Source organism: Triturus cristatus, chromosome 1_1, assembly GCF_964204655.1.
Source record: "Triturus cristatus chromosome 1_1, aTriCri1.1, whole genome shotgun sequence".
Classification (NCBI taxonomy): Eukaryota; Metazoa; Chordata; class Amphibia; order Caudata; family Salamandridae; genus Triturus; species Triturus cristatus.
The window spans coordinates 213374015-213384404 of NC_140579.1; positions in this window are offsets into that span (position 1 = coordinate 213374015).

Sequence of the window (10390 nt, forward strand, 5' to 3'; positions counted from 1 at the left end):
CAGTTTTTTGTCCAAATCTCAAAGGGGTAAGGTGAAACTAAGGGAAAAGAAATTGGCGGGGACTAAAGTAAGGATTACTCCTTCATTGAAATCCTATTACCAGGTCATGTCTCTGACCTCCACAAAATTGAATCCCCAATCTCAACCACAAGTCCCTGGCAGCTCCAAAGTGGCATCTTCATAAAGACCAGAGTCCACTTTGTCCCTTTTGCCTGTCTCCGCTCCTCCCTCTTCCCCTTCAAAGGGAAGAAAGGGTTAATATTGGAGGCTATCGACAGCAAGCAGAACAGTGTGCAGAGGTAAATCCCCCTTCCAGAGTCAAGAGGTGCAGTCAATTTGGCAGAATGTATTATAAAATCTAACCTGGATTTAGAAGTGCATCCAGCTATTACCCTTGTTAATAGATACTCCATTTTGGACCAGCAGAACTGGGAAGATCAGGGGTTTGACCAGCTACAGGGAATGCAAGAAGTTCAATTCTGGGAGGAAGGGCATGGAAAGGATAAGCAAGAATCATCAGAGCTATTAACAGGGGAGCAAAATAAAGGAAAGGTAAAAGGACAGTTGTAGGATCTGAGCAGTTCCTCCGGCCAGTACACTAAAGGCTCAACCCCTCTCCCCCCGGAAATTAAGGCTACCTCAATCCCAATCTCCCACTCATTGGCCGAAATCCTCTTGGCGCTGAAAGACGAGCTGGCAAACAGATTTACAGTGTCCGATGCAAACCAAGCCGATTTAGCGAACAGGTTCTTGGTCTCCGAGACAAATCAGGCTGCCATCCGATCTTCTTGTGAGTTGCTGGCCCAGAAATTGAAACTAGTTACCGCAAGGACAGATGCAATTGAAGAGGAAATCCCCAAGATTAAGATCGTGATGGAGGCCACCGCGTTGCAACTGGAAAAACTATCTATCCAGAATAAAGATCTCAAAGATGATCTTGAGAGGTTGGAGAACCACTCAAGGAGAAATAATTTGAAAATTTTGAACATTCCCGAAGCAATGGAGGGAGAGGATATCAAGGGTTTCCTGATCTCCTTATTGAAGCGTACTGTTCTGAAAGATCATCCTGGCATAGACCTAAGCTACGAAATCCAGAGAGTCCATAGAGACCCTTTTAAAAGAAACCCTGGTCGGTTGAAACCCCGGAAAACCCTGGTCAACTTCTTATGCTATTCAGTGAAAGAACAGATTTTATCTGCTGCCTTAAAAGAAGGTGCGATTCCCTCTCCATTCTCAGAACAGTCTCCTTTTTCCTTCTTTATAAGATCGGACATTTCTCACATAACAGCGGAAAGACAGTGGGAACTGGGGAAAAGACTATCAGAGTTGAATGGGTTGGGGGTGAAGGCTCAACTAAGGTTTCCAGCCACACTGCGTGTTATGTGGAACAATCACATGCATATGATCCGCTCACCACAAGAAGTAGACATTTTAATTGCGAAAATTCAGCATGATAAGCAGGGAGGTCTGTGAGGGGGAAGATAGAAGTTCAATATGACGCCTCGAGTTGAATCAAGCCGCCAGTTTATGATTAATTTGCCCGGAGAGGGGAAGAGCCCGAATAGACATTTGCCTTTTGGAAGGTAGGGTTCCTCAGGGCGTAAGGGAGTTAGGGGGTCACAAGGGGTTAGGGAGGGAAGGGGGGATGGGGGGTGGGGGAGTGGTGGGGCACAGGGTGGCAGAAAAAATTGTAAAAGAATGCTCTCATCTCACTGGTTATTTAAACCAAATTGTAAGTGGTATCCGTTAAGCAGGGAATTCACCCCGGAAAGATAGAAGGGAAGGGGGGCCGTAAGATTCAATTTATTTCATGGAATATAAATGGTTTAAGATGTTCCAGAAGACAAAGATTGATTTTTAAGTATTTAAAGATGTTAACAGTTCAGGTCTGCTTATTGCAGGAAACTCACCTAAACCAAATAGAGTCTAAGAGTATTTTCTCTAAACTCCCGTGGATACAATCTTTTTGCCACTCCCAATAATCAATAAACTACCGAGGGGTGGCAATTTTGGTTAAGAGGGGATTTTCCTGTGAAATAAAATCGGTTTTAACAGACCAATCAGGAAGATGGATTATCGCCCAGTTGGATTTTGAAGGGGAAAAGTTGACCTGTTCTTCCTTCTATGGCCCCAACGTGGACGATCCCTCCTTCCTGGCCAAATTACAAGATAATCTTATCTCAGCATCTCCCCCTCTAATTGTGGGAGGCGATTTCAATGTCAGGCTCGACCCGATCAAGGATAGGTCCAATCAGAGTCATGCTATCGGTTCTTCAAGATCCCGAAAGGTCCTGAAAAACCTCTTATTAAACATCAACTTGGTCGATGTATGGAGAGCTAAGATGGGTAGTGCACAGGGTTTTACTTTTTATAGTAAAAAGTATCATCACTCTGCCAGGATAGATTATGTCCTGATAAATAAAGAGGCCCTTGATAAGATCCTCAATATCTCTATAGTACCAAGTCATCTTTCAGACCATGCTCCTTTGCTCCTATTATACTCCTTGAGCAATTCACGTCCGCAATCAAGGTGGACTTTGAATAGAGTATTCTTGTCAGACTCAGGGATTACCCAGGCAATCAAAAAGGCTACCATCACATTTTTTACTTTTAATATAGGCTCCGCCTCAATAGATCAGGTATGGGAAGCATATAAAGCCAATTTGAGAGGGGTGCTGGGTAGTCAAATAAGAATAAAAAAGAAAAAAAGATTCTTGAATTACAGTCCCTAGAGTCAAGAATATCTACCCTTGAAAAAGAAAGGAATCTCACTAATCAAGAAAACACTAGGGATTCGGATGAATTGGAAAAGGAACTTGAGAAAGCTAGGCAGAATCTTAGGATCTTTCTAGACGAGAAATGCAAGGCCCAGTGGCAGGTACGGAATATGGAGAATTTCGAATACAGGGAAAGAGCCGGAGCATTATTGGCCTGGAAAGCAAGGTTGGATCAGGCAAAAAATGATATTAACGAACTTATCATAGATAGTGTGGGTACTAAATCAAGTAAGCATGTAGAAATTCAGGAATGTATTCGGTCCCTTTTTTCAAATCTGTACAGAGAGGACATAGCTCCTTCTCCTGAAGCAGTTAGCTCATGGCTAAGGGATAAGTCCCTACCAGTGTTAACCAAAGCCGCTAAAGACTTGTCTCTATTGAGGAGATAGGGGTTCAAATTAAGAGGACAAAAATAAAAAAGCGGCCGGCCTGGATTCTCTCCCCAATGAAACTTATAAATTGTTAGCAGATGAGCTTTTGCCTATCCTTCACACACTTTTTAATTCAGTCTACAGCACCTCCGGGGTGGGCCCTAGATCCAGGAAAGAGGCCACAATAGTATTAATACTGAAACCAGGGAAAGACCCCCTGTTGGCAGATTCCTATTGACCAATCTCCCTGCTGAATGCGATTATAAGATCTTCATGAGCATTTTAGCAGGGAGGCTGGCAAAATTGGCGCCAAGCCTAATAAATACCGACCAGAAGGGTTTCATGGTCGGGAGATCTATTCAGGAGCAAACCCAAATTTTGATCGGGAATATCGATTTGGCAGAGATCAGGGGTGATCCCTTAGCGGTAGTGGCCTTAGACGCCGCTAAGGCTTTTGATCGAGTATGTTGGAGATATCTATGGGGGGCGTTAGAGACCGCAGGAATAGGTCCAACATTTGTGCAGACCCTAAAAATTTTTTAGCCTGGGGCGTTTGTGAAAATCTTGCTAAATGGTTCCCTGATTCCTAGTTTCGAAATACAGAGAGGAACAAGGCAGGGATGCCCCTTGTCCCCGCTTTTATTCAATATATATATTGAACCCTTGGCAGAGATGATCAGGCTCGATAACGACATTAGACCATTTGAATCACAAGATTATCACTGTAAAATTGCACTCTACGCCGATGATGTTATTATTTACACCAGTGATCCCAACATTGCCATCCCTCGGATTGAGACATTGTTACAGGAGTTTGGCTCATTGTCGTGATATCTAGCAAATTCGTCCAAAACCGAAATTATGTGTTGGAATACAACATATAGGCGAGGCCCAGAAAGTGGGGAGTTTAGATATCTCAGGATAAAAATAGTGAAGGATCTGAAGAAAATACCCCTCTTAAATCTGGTCAAAATTGAAAAGGACATAGATTATCTCTTTGCTAGGTGGAAAAATCTCCCTATGACGATCTACGGAAGGGTAAACCTAGTAAAGATGTCGGTCCTCCCGAAATTGACATATCTTTTTAACACCATCCCTCTCACATTTCACAGAAAATCATTAGTAAAATCCAGGGTAAAATTGGAAGTTTTATATGGGGGCAGGAAAGCGCAAGACTATCATGGAAGAAACTAAGAAGAAAGCTCTTGAAGGGCGGCCTGGCCTTACCAGATATTAACTGGTACCTAATGGCATTTCAGTTTAAGGCCATTAGGATGTTATTAACAACTCCGGCGGAGTCTAAGTGGGGTAGGCTTTTGGGGGAAATGGTATCAGCAGAGGGGGACAACGGGCAAGGTGGGCTTTTGTATAAATTTGGGGCTCCCAGATTTTTTAAACGTGTGCGCCTCAAGGTTCTAAAAACTGCCTTGTCAAACTGGTACAAACGGAGGCGAATTTGGGGTATAGGTTATTTCTCTGATTTTTCCCCAATATGGGATTCACCGGGGACCCCAGAATGCCTGAATGACTGTCTGACGACTCCTATAAGGAAGGCTGGCTTGTGGAAATGGTTGGACTTGGTCGACTTAGATGGGGTACTCCCATGGGAGCTGTTAGAGGTCAAGATTGGTTCCACCTTCTCAAGGTTTAAGTACCTCCAGCTAAGATCATGGTATGAGATGGAAGTGGGCGAAATTAAATTGGGATCTTGAGCAGTTATTACAAGACCCGCAACCAAGGAAAAAATAAATGTCTCTTTGGTATGCAAGACTGCTTGATGCGGAGCACAGCGAGATCCCGTCCCAATCATTGGTGTGGAACTCTCTTCCACAAGCCCACCCCACAGAAGCTAGATTTGAATCCTCCCTAAAACTACTCTATAGATTTATAAAGCCTGCTAGGCTAAAAAAGAATCACTTTTTTGTGCTAAACAGGCTTTATTATTCTCCGGCTAGAATTGCTAAGTTTTCCCCGGTCCCGACTCCACAATGTCCTAGATGTAAAAGCGATAAAGCCGATGATATCCACATGTTCTTCGAACGTATAGAATTACGTTTATTTTGGAAGAATGTGGGTGATACTTTGACATCTATTTTTGGCATAGATTTGGAAATAGATGTCATCCTTGTGATTTTTGGTTCAAACGATCTTATAAGGGAGGTGCTGTCACAATCAGATATGCGACAATTATTATATCTTATTATTCTAGCTAGAAGGGAGGTTTGCTTAAGGTGGAAAGACCCGATCCCCCCAATAGAGAAAACTGGGTAAAAGCTGCGCTGAATATGGCACGTCTGGTCAAGGGAGACAGGACAGAAGTACATGAAAACATCTGGTCTCCCCTTTTAGTGTGGGGAGGCCATCTCCATTTGATAAGCTGTTAGAACTATGGTGGTCGAATCCTGGTCCAATGATTACACCTGACCTCAACTACGTGAGGAAGCCCATGGGGGGTATAGATCTACGCAGTGAGCCGAAGGGCGCCCAGGTCCAATTTATCCGGCTTGTAAAATCTGCCTCGGTCTTAGGTGAGATGAGGACAAAAATATATATATATATATATATTCTCTGCAGAAGGTAAATTAGGTGGACATGAAACGTGTCCATCTGTCCGTCCATCCCTTTGTTCTGTGCTGTTTAACTGCATGGGTGTCTGTCTGTATGTGCACCCTCTCGTTGAGCCTCACTGCTCTGAGCATGGGTACCAGCATGTCTGTTCGTCGATGGATTGGAATTTTAAATTCTGGAGGTCGAGGCTCAAATTAGGGGTGGCATATAAAACTGGGCAGTATTGTTGGGGTTACACAATGGGTGATTGTCTCTGGAATACAACTTTTAAAGCTGATTGAACTCCAGCAAGTCCATAGCTTCTGGATATCAAGCTTTAAGTCAAATCCCCTGCAGCTGTGTCAATTAGTCTCTTTGAGCCTCCAGTCATGACAGTGTTTTAATTGGGTAGGAATTCGCAAGTACCCGATACCTAAACTTTTTAAGTTAAAAGGGAAAGCACCTGCACTTCTCAGCACAAGTGCAGTTCTTCTAATCGGAGAGAACCTGCACTTCTGAGTAGCACTGTAGGTTCTATATTATTGTATTCTTTCATTTAAAGACCCATCACCAGTAAGGTTACTTACTGGATGACTTCACGCCGTCAGGGCAGTATATTCAAGTTCCGGGCTTTCCTTTTACCATTGATTGTTTTCAGGTGCGTTAGTCCAATTGTTTAGGTTGAAATGTCTTGTTACTTACCGGTAATCTTCATTACCCTGATTAGGGTCCTCCCCGTCCCAGTCCTTACAAAATGAGGCAGTTCTGCCTCCACCCAGCCAATCAAAATGCCAGAAAAAAAAAAACTCCCACCCACCGCCATGCCTGTTATCACCAAGACCCAGACACAAACACAGCGGGAGGGAGGGAGGGAAGAAGACTAGGAGGGAGAGGACCCTAATCGTGGTAATGAATATTACCGGTAAGTAACAAGACATTACCCCCTCATGGGTCCTCCCCCTCCCAGTCCTTACAACGTGAGGAACTCACAAGCAGAGAACCAAGAAGAAAAACTCAGGACACCAGGGATCCATGCAAAAGGTACAAAAAGTTTAATCAAATAAATGATCAATGAACAGCAGCGTTAAGAACGCCAACAGCAAAACTGTCAACAGATGCATGCAAAACATCAAGACGATAATGCCGAACAAAAGTGTGATGGGACTGCCAAGTGGCCACCCTACAAATCTCTTGCACAGAAACCCCCGCCGCCTCAACCCAGGAAGCGGACATAGAACGCATCGAATAACCCTGCACCTGAGACGGAGGAGGCAGATCCACAGACTTATAGGACTGGCAGATCACCAAACGCATCCATTGACTGATCGTGGAGGAGGACACCTTCTTCCCCTTAGCCACACCCCCACAGGAGACAAACAGAGCAGGGGAAAGGCGAAACCCAATCGAACGCTGCAGGTAAATCCGAAGAAGCCTGGCTACTCGAGCCAAACTACCAGGGGCTAAGCAGGGGTTATCAAAGAGGGTGTCTCTCCTTTCCCTGACTAGAAGCAGGGGTCCCTATTTGGACTAAGGTAACATCCAAAGAAAAGGGAACAAGGGAATCCCCCTCGGTAGGTAAATCAGGAAGTACCACCTCCTGTTGCAAATGGAATTTGGAAGAAACCTTAGGCAGAAAAGCTGGATCAAGCCGTAAAACAACCCGATCCTGCAAGAACTTCAAGTAAGGGAAAGAAATGAGCAAGGCACCCAATTCACCCAACCGGCGAGCGTAGGTGATGGCCAGCAAAAAAGCCACCTTAGCAGACAACCACAAAAAGTCCGCCTCCAATAAGGGCTCAAAAGGGGGCAACTGCAGACCCGGCAAAACAGTAGTCAAATCCCAAGAAGGCACGATCACAGGAAAGACCGGCCGATGAAGCCGAAAACTCCGAAGAAGCCGACTCACCAAAGGAGCAACAACCTCCAAGGAAGCACCAGGACCCCGACAAGCACAAACCGCCGCCCACTGAGCAGACAAAGTGGAAGGGGAAAGGCCCTTTAAAAAACCAGCCCGGAGAAAATCCAACACAGAAGTAGGATCCCCCAGCACAGGATCCACCCCATGGGAAGAACACCAAGAGACAAAAGAGCCCCAATGACAACCATAGGATTTAAGGGTCGAGGGCCGACGCGACAGCTGGATGTCACGAGGCACCACAGAAGAACAGCCCAAAGACTCAAACGTCAACCACTCAAGAGCCAAGCTGTCAGCAGCAAACGACAAAGACAAGGTAGACACAGGAGCGGAAATTGAAGAGGAGCTGGAACCAAAGGAAGCCGGACAAACCGACCCTCCACCAGCCGCAACAGGAGAGGAAACCGAAGGCGGCGAGGCCAGAAAGGAGAAATGAACAGGACCGAGACCCTCTCCCCCGAATCTTCTGAAGCACCCTCGGGAGGAGGGGAATAGGAGGGAAGGCATACAGAAGACCCAAAGGCCAGGGAATCAAAAGAGCATCCACCGTCCAAGCCTGAGGACACATCACCTCCGAACAAAACTGGGGGATAAGAGCGTTGCGATGAGAGGCAAATAGATCGATCCAGGAAGTCCTGAACCGAAGACAAAGGGACTGGAACAGAGGAAGAGAGAGATGGTACAGAACAGAGGATGGAAGATTGTGGCTCAAAGCGTCTGCATGAAAATTAAACTGTCCCAGAATGTACACCACCCTCAGGGCTAACAGATGAGATTCTGCCCAAGCACAAATCATGGAGGCGAGCAGGTTCAGAGATGCGCACCTGGTCCCCCCCATGGTTCAAGTAACAACGAGCCACCTGATTGTCGGTACGAACCAACAGATTTGTCACGTGGAGATGAGCCTGAAAGAACTGCACTGCTTCCCAGATGGTCACCAGCTCCCGCCAGTTCGAGGAACGGGTGCTGTCCCTCCAAGACCACCGACCCTTGGTCTCCAAGGACCCCAACATGGCACCCCAACCCCAAGGACTGGCATCTGTAGTCAACAAAAGGGGAGGTGGAAGACAAAACCGCACCCCCTTCTCCAGATTGGGAGTGCAAAGCCACCAGTCCAAGTCCCGAATCAGAGTAGGAGAGGAACCAGAGTCTCGTAATTCACCCGCGAGGAGTCCCACCGAGCCAACAGTTGAGTCACCAAGGGCTTGAGATGCAGGCGAGCCTAAGGAACCACTGCAGTGGTGGCAGCCATCAACCCCTGGACCCACAACCAAACACAAGCCGGGGTAGAGGAACAGCTCACATATCCCGCAACAGAGTCTGAAGGGAAAGGATCCAAACAGGAGGGAGAAACACCACCCCCTAAGAGGTGTCGAACAGACCCCTGATGAACTGAAGTCTCTGAACAGGATCCAGATGAGACTTGGCCAGATTCAACTTGAACCCTAGATCTTGGAACAGGGACAACGTAGCCTTCACCGCCAGAAGAACCTTAGGAAAGGAGGAAGCAGAGACCAAACATTCATCAATATAGGGAAACACAGAGAAACCCCGATGCTGCAAAACCCCCACATGCAGGATCCAATACCTTTGCCCATAGGCTTAAGATGGAGAGGTGAAGTTTAGTGTGCCTGAACTCACAATTTAATAACACATCTTTTTGTGAAGGTGGTTTTTGAATTGTGTGTATAGAAACCATGCTTTTAGAAGTGGCTGTTTTCTTTTGTTCTAACAATTCTGTGTCTCTCTGCTTGGTTGTGGATTGACTGTCTGGATTTGGATTTGATAGGATCTGGGAAGTGTCTTGACCCAGGCTAACCTGCATCTGGATGTGAAGAGGCCTGGGCTGCTTCACCTCCTGCTGAGTGTCTGAGGAACCAGACCCCCACTATCAAAGGAAGAAGGAGTCACTGGCAGGGAGACAGCCAGAACTGGTTTGGACAGGGGTCAGTGCCCCCTGAACACAAAGACTTCAAAGACATTTAGGGGTGTGTCTAAGTATGGACTTCAGCCATTACATGCACTCGGTGAGATGCTCGTGTTATTGAAAAAGGTTCAAAAAGTCTAAAGAATTTACAGAATTTTGAAAGTACACACGTGTGAAACTTTACGAAGTGCCCCGATAGAGGTCCATAGTAGTGAGCATTGTGTTGAGTGCACAGATTTTGTGCACCTTTCTTGAATAGTCATTAGACGGATAGGAGCAGGTTCCATCACAAGACAGCACACAAGTGGTTCAGTTGATTATATTTTCAAGTATAGATAAACCACGAGTGCAGGCTAGAAACCCTTTTTGACTTACATTAGTTGACCTAGCGTAATGCCACAAAGCATCCAACATGACTCAGTGAGTTAAACACTCACTGCTGAGCAAAGCAGTGGTCTGTAAGTCTCAAGTTTGATTCTGGGCTAGGCCAAGTCTGTTCCATCCTTTCGAAGCCATTCATTTATTTGCTTGCCCTCCCCTTTAATCGACCCTTGCCTCCGCCTCACCCCTTCCACAACACTGCCCTAGGCCCCCACCATACCTCTGAGGGCACTGCACGTTTTGCTAATCTCCTATCCCCAGCCTGTTTGGTTAATTTTTGCATGATTTGTAGTGCCCTCATTTAACCACCTCCCTCTATACCCTCGCACAACACTGCTTGCCTGCCCACACCTCCATGATCGCTGCATTGATTTCTTATCCTTATTTTAAATTAGTAGCCTTCATTTATATTGAGCCGACACCAGACTCAAACACGGATCCCAGACTCCACAGTCGGCAGCTCTCACTGCTG